Source organism: Pan paniscus, chromosome 7, assembly GCF_029289425.2.
Source record: "Pan paniscus chromosome 7, NHGRI_mPanPan1-v2.0_pri, whole genome shotgun sequence".
Classification (NCBI taxonomy): domain Eukaryota; kingdom Metazoa; phylum Chordata; class Mammalia; order Primates; family Hominidae; genus Pan; species Pan paniscus.
The window spans coordinates 36,318,887-36,327,817 of NC_073256.2; the positions used below are offsets into that span (position 1 = coordinate 36,318,887).

The following is an 8,931-nucleotide window of genomic DNA, read 5'->3' on the forward strand; positions in this document are numbered from 1 at the left end:
ACATCCACCAAAATAAATTTTGTATGATGTCCCTAATGCATGTTAATAATCCGTTGGTATATCATATGCTGCATTCTGTAAAACTTAACTGGAACATATCAAATATAATTGGTAAAGGTAGAATTCAGTCAGCTCCTACCTTCAAGTTCAAGGATACATCCTGCTGGCTAGGCAGAAAAGAGAGGCTGAAATTTCTGCATAGCAGCTTGACTTAAGGTTTCTGCAAAGACAGCACACTAGAAATGATAACGAATGTTTGCAAGCTCTTTCTTCACTTACCACTGACTATACCAGATTAGGAGGAGTAAAATATCTAGGATCTGGAGAAGATGGAGCCTTATGTTATCTTGATGTACAGTATCAGATGCAGATTAGGGCTAAGGGCTTACGTGGTGAAACGTCATTCTGAGATTGTAAATATTCTCCCACTGCTCACCCAGCCATGTGCAGGACGTAATAGTTTCTAATTGCTCTGAGTCTGTGGGCTCCTGAGTCCTCATTCATCCATCCGAGCTGGGGTTTTGGTACAGAGACAATGATGATAAGAAGTACTTTCTTCTCTTTGTCCCTGCAGATGGTTGCAAAATGAATCTTTTCAGGATTTTATCATCGGGGTGTCAGGTCAGATCCATGAGGCAGGAATGTCAAGTTGGCTAAAGGACATTCTAAAGTGAATTTATTAAAATGATTCTAAGAGAGAATTAAAATTGTGCTAAGAAATTTTTTTTTACTGGGTTTACACAAAACCTTCATGTTGGTAGTCATTTACCTGTCTTTGAAAAGTAGAATTTCGAGAATTGAAATTGCTAGTGTATGATTCCTTAGTCAATTTTCTTTACAATTGCCTTGATTTCTTTCCTCCATGACTCATTTCTTTCTCCTCAGCTTAGAGATACTTTGTAAAGTGTGATTAGGTGTTAAGTGTGCGGATTCTAGAGCCAAGGTAACCGAATTCAAATCCCAGCCTACTAGCTGCATGATCTTAGGCATTATTACTTAACCTCTATCTGACTGTTTCTTCATCCGTCACAAGGTGGGGGTGATTATTATAAAACCTAGTCACGGGGTCACTGGTAGGATGAATGAGTAAGTAGAGATAAAGCTCCTAGCACAGTGTCTGGCACGCAGTAAACACTGCATTAAGGATCAACTTTATCTCTGTTCTTGTTGAGGGACTCCCCTGTATCTTTCACTGCATGGCTTGGCTCTTCCTGATGCTCTTTCTTTCCCAGTCTTAACTCCATGGTTTGCTCTACATCAGCGTGCCAACTTTGTTTATTTCTTGGTATAGTAATTGGTTGGTATAGTTTATTCAAAAGTTTTGAATCCTAAAATCTGGGTGGTGGAGAATGAGGAGATTATTATTGACCTTCATTACATGCCTACAAAGACCTTGGTGTAGTACGTGAAGACTGTCACTTGCTAAGTGACTCATTCATTACCCAATACTGTCATGCACTAGTCATAAGACAATTGGAAGGGACAGATGAAAAGAACAGCCATCTAGTTTAATTGCTATGTTTTGGAAATAATGTATAATATTAAAACCACAACTCCAAATCATAAAGCCTAAGGTTTGGAAGAGACCGAAAATCACTCAGCCTAACCACCCAAGTGATGCTTGTGTGTATTTGCAATATTCTCTATGGAAGGTTCAGCCTCAGTTAAGTATGGTGATACTCTTATCAACTCAAGAAGCAGTTTATCTTTTAGATAGCTCGGATTCTCTGGAGGATCTTTCTAACTTTAGTCAAAATTAATATACTCACAGTTTCCATCTATTATGTATTTTCATTTATTAATTTACTCTTGAAGTCTTATGGAATAAATGTTATGCATCTTTCCATTAAAAGCCCTCCAGATATTTGCTGACTGCTAGCATGTTTCTTCTGGAGTCCTCTCTGGATATTCCAGTCGAGCTAAATATTACTCATCTTCTCCAATGTGGATGGTCTGTTCTGAATGACCTATGATTTCTTAATATCCTTTTAATGCTGGTCCCAAATTGAACCCAATACTCCATATATAGTTGGGTAAGCTCAAAGTAGTTGCTACCTGTGTCTACTATTCTAGCTTCTAGATAGTTATACTTCTATTAGTGAACTCCAAGATCATATTAGCTTATTTTTGGTAGCTACATCATATTTGTGAAAAATATTGTATTAATTTTGTCCAAATGACTTTTTCCGTGCCCTAAGACAGACCTAACCAGCAGCTTATTCTTTGGAGTTTCCACAGCATTTTGTATGGATTGCTATTGTAAAACAAAACCCAAAAATTTATCTACAGTTATACACTGCATCAGAACATCTTGGTCAATGGTGGACCGCATGTAAAATGGTGGTCCCATAAGATTATAATACTATACTTTTTACTGTACTCTTTCTATGTTTGGATATATTTAGATTCATAAATACTTATCATTGTGTTACAATTTCCTGCAGTATTCCGTACAGTAAATGTTATACAGGTTTGTAACCATCTAGATTTGTGTAAGTATACTCTACGATGTTCACACAACAGCAAAATCACCTAAAGATGCATTTCCTAGAATGTATCCCTGTTGTTAAGGGATACATTACTGTATATTATAATATTGTGTTTTTATTCTAACTATTTTATTGTGTTCTTGCATTTGACTATGAACTCTGCATAGGTAAATTTTTCATTATTTTGTTGTAGTGGCTAATAATCCATCTGTTACTCAAAACATGTTTGTCAAATAAATGTTGAACTAATCCCTTGATGGAGCATTTTAAGGTAACTAGTTAACAAAGACCACTGCACCATAATGTCATATGAAAATTTTGATATCAGAGGCCCACAGGGATTGATAGCCCCATCTCCTTTTCTAGAGTCCTACTTATACCTAAACCATCCAGCTAAAGGTTTGTAGAACTGAGGTCTAATGGACTTCAGGAAAGGGGATTATTAAACCCAGTAGCTTAGTCAAGTGCATGCCCTATGTACGCCTCTAACTATACAACCATTGGAAGTATTATGCAAGAGTGTGGCTAGATCACTTTGCAGTCAGCACTCACCATGGCAAAGCAATCAGCTTTAGAAGACAGAGGCCATGTGCGAGCCTGTTCCAAGGAAACCTGATCCTGGAAACTTGCAGTGAATTCGGCTGCCTTGGCAGTGACATCTCATCTGGCAGCCTGGAACAGGAAAACTTATTTAGAGAACAAACATGCCTTTTAGGAGCTCGCAGTGAGTCAGATCTTAAACTGAAAACTAGGGGCCTAGGAGATTATGGTTCTGTTTATGTTGTTTGTGTTTTACATATGCTGCGTATCCTCCCTTAAGTGGTCTTTGGTTAATACATATTCCTGGCTAACAGTTGCTGTATTGAACACAGAGGAACAGACACATCTCTAGACCTTCATTCTTCTGGATTTTGCAAACCCGATAGTCAATTTCCAGCTCAGCTTTGATAGTAATATTTCCAAATGATAAGGAACAGGAAATGTCGCAACAAGTTCTCCTGACAGTGAGGTCCTGTGTGCCTAGGTTTTGTAGAACGTACTGAAAAAGTAGGCGGCCGTGTCTTTGATATGCTTTACAAGGTGCATCCAACTACAGTCTCCTTCCTTTCTGCCCAATAATTCCCATCAGTGAGCTTAGGCCCAAAATCAATAAAGCTATTTTTTATAAACTATTATTAAAGGGCATTTCCACTACCTGAGAAGGAAGGGAAGACGTTCTAGCTCACCCTTATTAGCACCGTAGGAGGCACTGGTGAATCAATACCTGAAAATGTACAAGTCCCAGACAATCAGTGCTCAGAGGGAGAGCGGGCAGTGGCTGAACTTGGCCCCAGGCCCACCTATGAAGCCTCCCGAAGACACTGAACAGCCTGATGCAGAGAATGCCAAGTACTGGAGGGGCGGACGCAAAGGTTCCAGACCAAGCTCAAGGGTGTCCCAGTGCGCTGGCCAGCATCTTAGGGAGGAAGGGGTAAAGGAAGGAAAAGAAGCCTAGATTCACCTACAATTTGATCTGTGAGGAGTGTTGTTTATGAGCGGCATCCTTTGCAAATATAGCTTTGGAGGGAAAACAAATGCATGCTATAAATTCCCAGTAACATCCTGCCTGAGGTAGACTCAGTCACTCTGTAAGACCCCACTGTGCAGACAGGGAAAAGAGACATAACTGCAGCTGATTCTGCAAACAGTGGCCACAGTGTCCTACCAAGATGACAGAACAGAGGTCACAGCCACCCTCTAAAGGGCCTCGGGTCTGGCACCCACCCCCTCACCACCGCCTTCTTGCCAAACTCATAAACACCCAAGCTGGAAAAAGCTGACAATGTATCTTCCTCTCCCACCCCTGTTGGAACTTTCTTGGATGAACCACTTCATAAACTTTCCCCCTCATGCAGAGGAAGACTTCTTATATTTTTTTTCTCTTACTTTAGGAAATTTGAACAAAATATTTTTTTCAGGTAAAATATACAAATATTTATTTTTAAATATTTGCATGTCAAAATACACTCAGGCCCAGAAAGTACTCTTAATGGGAGACTCATCAGATCTTGGTATTGAAGGCTCTGTGTTTTGGCAGGTTTTATTTATGGTTATAGAAAAAAAAAAGGAGTAACTGAAAATGAAAATGGTTGAATAGACTGCCCCACAATTTACCAATTTCTTTCTTTTATTTTCTTTTTGCTCTGGGCCTGAGACCAGCATGGAAAAGTTTTAGCTTCTAAATAGACTCTTTCAGGAAGATTTGGATGCTGATGAAGATGGTGTAAAGAAAAGTGGGGTACCACCCTAACTTGAGCTTTTTTTTTTTGAGACAGAGTCTCACTCTATTGCTCAGGCTGGAGTGCAGTTGTGCTATTTTGGCTTACTGCAACCTCACCTCTTGGGTTCAAGCGATTCTTTTGCCTGAGACTCCTGAGTAACTGGGGTTACAGACACCCACCACCATGCCCGGCTAATTTTGGTAGTTTTAGTCGAGATGGGGTTTCATGATGTTGGCCAGGCTGGTCTCGAACTCCTGACCTCAAGTGATCTGCCCACCTGGGCCTCTCAAAGTGCTGGGATTACAGGCATGAGCCGCTGCGCCCAGCCACTTGTGCTTTGGTTAACATTATTTTCCTGTGAAACAAATTAAAGTGATCAATGAGCTCCAGGGATTCGTTTTTAATTAAATGATGAAGCAGCTGGCATTCATGCCTCTTGGCAGGTAGTACAGCCTGGGCTTCCTGACTGGAGGAATGAGAGTGGGGAACTTACCAGCTGTCTAAGCGTGTTGGTTCCAGGTAAATGATACTTAACAGGCTGTTGAAGAATTTAGGGAGCACACCTGATAGATAAATCTGCACACAGCTTTATTGAATTACTCTTTTCTTGCTCTGTTTCAGAAAACTGTATGAGAATATAAATCCAAACTTTTCACATAAACTTTTATCGCTTTTAGGTTTGTTCAGAAAGATTGTCCTTGAACTCAAATGAATACTCAAAACTGCTCAGCTTCTCTGAATGGGAAGTATTGAGAAATGATCTTTAAACTTTGGGGTGAATCAGATTTATTTATAGAACTTTTTAAAAATGAAGCAGCCCAGGCTTAAAACTTGGTATGAAAACCAGCCTTGAGAGTAAAATACCCAGTTCCTCCAAACTCCTAGTTCCTCTGCGTTACTTATCCCACCACGTGGTGACTCACATACAAACAATATACAGATGTTCTCTGAACCTGGATTTCAAAAGATCTGTATTCAGAAAGAATTCTCAATCACATTCACCATATTCCTAATAGACTCCAAAAGTTCTCAGAGTTTTCTTTTTCCCAATCCTGCTGATCTCTGAGTCAACATGGAGCACCCTTGTTAAAATTTTATTTTAATTTGGCATTGCTTTATTTTGCATAATCATTGTCTATGTAAAAGTCTATCTGCTTCTGACTTTTCAGAAAGAGATTATTTTATAGAAAGTGTTATTTATTTCCTATCTGTTCAACATGAGTAAATGTATGAGGACATTAAGATTCTTTCAAACACAATTATTAGCATATTACACAAGTTGAAAGGGATTGGTGATTTTCCACCCCAAAGCGACTTCCTGTAGTTTCAAATGTAACTTTCCTGTAACTAGGGAAGCATGAGCTATTTTTAAGCTTTCTTTTTTTTTTTTAAATAGTGATTAAAAAGCTAGTATTCTCTATAAAGGATTTGCTTTGAAGAACATGTGATTCCTAAGAATCTCAATTAGTTTGTCACCAGAAAGGACAGAGAAGGCTTTATAGCTAGCAGACTTTTCTAAGGTTTCATTTTACAATTCAGGAGCTCTGTGTTCTAATACCACTCAACTGTCAAGAGATGCTGTAGGTGGAATAAAGCAGGGAAGTAAAAGCGATGAAACAGCTGGCATATGTTAGCCAGCTTTAAGAGCTCCAAAATTACCCGGTATTCTAGAAGATTATGATGTGCGTGATCATTCTCTCTGGGAGAGAAGCTGCAGCAGAAAGCAAACAGTGACGTAGCATGCAACAAAGGGGCATCTGTGTGGCACCCTGAAGAAAAATATCAAATTACCCCCATATCTAGACAGTCTAGGTAAGGTTATCATCTTCTAATAAACGTAAAATTCTAGTTCTTCTAAGATATGCTCCTGGCCCCATTCCAATTACTGTATGACCTTGGAGAAATGTCTTTTGAAGTGTTTCTGTGTCTGTAAAACCTGGATAATAATACTGTCTGTCCCAGATGGTTGGAATTGTATGAATTAATTAGTTCAAGCTGGAAAGGTCTTTGATAATGTTAAGTGCTGAATATTGTTATTATTATAGATACAGGTGGAGGCAGTGCTGCACAGCACATCTATAATTAGAAAGGCCTAGAAACTGAAAGTCGTGCCAACACCGCGGGAGTTAAGGAGACAATACCTTGTGTCATTTTCTCCCGAGACTCAGTCAGCTTGCTATGATGGAATACTTAATTCGGTCTTATCCTCTTCGAAAGGTTGAAGCTTGTCTTGGACTTGCCAACCAAGCAACATAGTTTTTACCGGGTGTATGTGCTTTTTCAGGCAGTGTTTTGAATGAAGTGCTGACATTTATTAGAGCACAGGATACAGTCTTGGGTTTACAACGCTTGTTAATTGTTCTGAGTCAAGAGACCAAGAAATTCCATTACCAGAAACACCTGTCATCTGAAAAATGCAGATTTTTTTTTTTTTTTTTGGAGACAGGGTCTCACTCTCTTGCCCAGGCTGACATGCGGTGGAACAATCATAGCTCGCTGCAGCCTCAAACTCCTGGGCTCAAGTGATCCTCCTTCTTCGGCCTCTCAAGTACTCTCAGGACTGCAGATGCACACCACCATATCCAGCTAATTTTTTTTTATTGTTTTTGTAGAAATGGGGTTCTTGCTTTGTTGGCCAGGCTGGCGTCAAACTCCTTGCCTCAAGCTGTCCTCCTTCCTTGGCCTCCCAAAGCACTGGGATTACAGGTGTGAGCCACCACACCTGGCCAGAACTGTTCTTGAGCTATAAAATGAAGAAGAGATCTAACCTTCTTTTAGAGATTAAAAGGCTTTCTTTTTTCATAAACAAACTGCAAAGTGTTATGTGGAATCAAAATACATAAAACAGGCTGGGCACGGTGGCTCACACCTGTAATTGCAGCACTTTGGGTGGATCACTGGAGGTCAGGAGTTCGAGACCAGCCTGACCAATATGGTGAAACCCTGTCTTTCCTAAAATTACAAAAATTACCCAGGCCTGGTGGCGTGCGCCTGTAGCCCCAACTACTTGGGAGACTGAGACAGGAGAATTGCTTGAACCCGGGAGGTGGAGGTTGCAGTGAGCTGAGATCGTGCCACTGCACTCCAGCTTGGGGAACAGAGCAAGACTCTATCTCAAATAAACAACAACAACAACAAAACAAAAACAACGTAAAATAGGTTAAAAACTGAGCTGTGCTGAATAAAAGGAAAAAGGGAAAGATTTTCCTTGAGTTTGCAATAACCCTGAGGAATGTTGTCAGAATCTAAGGCTCCCCTGAGCCCACTGGACCATACCATGTCTAAACCAATTTTTAATACCTCATTTTCTGAGTATTCTAAATACCAGCAACATTAAAAACCTGCACTGCTGGGCTCTTCTGGAAGATATAGTTTACCCAGACTGACAATTTATTTCATATGCTCTCTCCTCTGGAAAACCTTCTCTGACCATCTCCTCTCGTCTTACAAGTTCAACTATTGGTGAAAGTCACACAGCACTCCAATTTACCATTTCAAATTGCTTTGTTGTCTTCTTCTCTATCATCATCATCATAGCAAATATTTATGAAATACTTATGTGCGAAGCATGGTATTATCTCATTTAATCCTCTCAACACTACCATGGGATAGTTATAATATTATTCATATTTTAGAGATGAGAATATTCAACACAGAGATGTAAAAGAATTGACCACCTAGGAAATGGTGAAGACAAAAGGTAAACCCCAAAGAGCTTGACTCAAATTTTCTTGGGCAATAGCGAAACCCAAGATCATCTTGTTTATCACTCAGTGTAGAGTAACTGCCTATGTGTTTACTTGTCTTTCTCCAAAACCAGACCTGTCAGTTTCTTGAGAGCAGGAACTCTGTTATGCTCACGGCTACATCACTGTGACCTCACACAGCACCTAACACACAGTAGTTCTTCTTTTTTTCCCCATAGGCTTTGGGGGAACAGGTGGTGTTTGTTTACATGAGTAAGCTCTTTAGTGGTGATTTGTGAGATTTTGGTGCACCCATCACCCAAGCAGTATACACTATACCCGATGTGTAGTCTTTTATCCCTCATTCCCCCTTCTACCCTTTTTCTCAAGTCCCCAAAGTCCATTGTATCATTCTTATGCCTTTGCATCCTCATACCTTAGCTCCCAGTTATGAGTGAGAACATACTATGTTTGGTTTTCCATTCCTGAGTTATT

General features: G+C 39.9%; 1 long non-coding RNA gene across 1 annotated transcript; it reads right to left on the bottom strand.

The window, feature by feature from the left end:
• Positions 1–435: 435 nt before the first annotated feature.
• Positions 436–7,793, bottom strand: LOC117981564 (uncharacterized). The gene is made up of 3 exons (XR_004673154.3): positions 6,892–7,793; positions 3,042–3,161; positions 436–568 (listed from the first exon to the last, which is right to left on the bottom strand). It is a non-coding gene; the product is annotated as an uncharacterized LOC117981564 (long non-coding RNA).
• Positions 7,794–8,931: the final 1,138 nt, after the last annotated feature.